A 758-nucleotide genomic window follows, 5' to 3' on the forward strand; every position below is an offset into this window, starting at 1 on the left:
CGTAGTCGGCAGGATTCGAACCTGCGCGGGGAGACCCCAATGGATTTCTAGTCCATCGCCTTAACCACTCGGCCACGACTACTTACGTGAAGAGTGGATACAATCACTGAACTCATCCATATGATGGCTGTGGTGCGGTTTCTAGTATGATGTACAACAAGACTGTGTAGGAAGGGAGGCGCAGCAATAATGGGCCACACAGCACAACACACAGCACAACATCCAGTTTGGAAAGTTATGAGCTGTGGACTCCAGAGAAGCACATAAGAAGGTGCAGCACGGGTCCATGTATATGAAAGTGGGGGAGGCTGATGGGGGGGGGGAGAGAGTACAGTGAAAAGGGTACAGGAAGGGAAGGGTTAAGGATTCACAGCCCAGTGAGTGATAGTGTGTGGTATTGATTAAGCTCGGGTGTGAGAAGAACCTGCAGAACATTGAGCATGCGCAGTGCTTCTGAGGCGAGACCAGTTACTTTCTGGTCGAGTGTGGCAGGAGGGAGGGTATGTTGTGTGAATCTATCCTTCAATCCATCTTTTCTGGGGAGTGATGGGTGTGAAGTTCTTGTTAGTGAAGTGTGTTCAGTGCAGCTCATTAAATAATATCCGTGTTCTTTGGTGACGCTCCCCGGTATGTGCGAGTTGGTGCAGGATTATCTGAGTGCCTCAATGTCTTGGCCTGAAACTATGCGGCTGCCCGCGGCCCACGCAGGGGGCCACCACAAAAGGGCCGCCCCTTTAGTGGCATTAGGCACGTCCCAA

The 758-nt window shown here is 51.6% G+C and overlaps 1 non-coding gene across 1 annotated transcript; it reads right to left on the reverse strand.

The window, feature by feature from the left end:
- Nucleotides 1-82, reverse strand: TRNAS-AGA (transfer RNA serine (anticodon AGA)). Its single transcript has one exon. It is a non-coding gene; the product is annotated as a tRNA-Ser (tRNA).
- Nucleotides 83-758: the final 676 nt, after the last annotated feature.

This window comes from Lissotriton helveticus, chromosome 12 (genome assembly GCF_964261635.1).
Source record: "Lissotriton helveticus chromosome 12, aLisHel1.1, whole genome shotgun sequence".
NCBI lineage: Eukaryota > Metazoa > Chordata > Amphibia > Caudata > Salamandridae > Lissotriton > Lissotriton helveticus.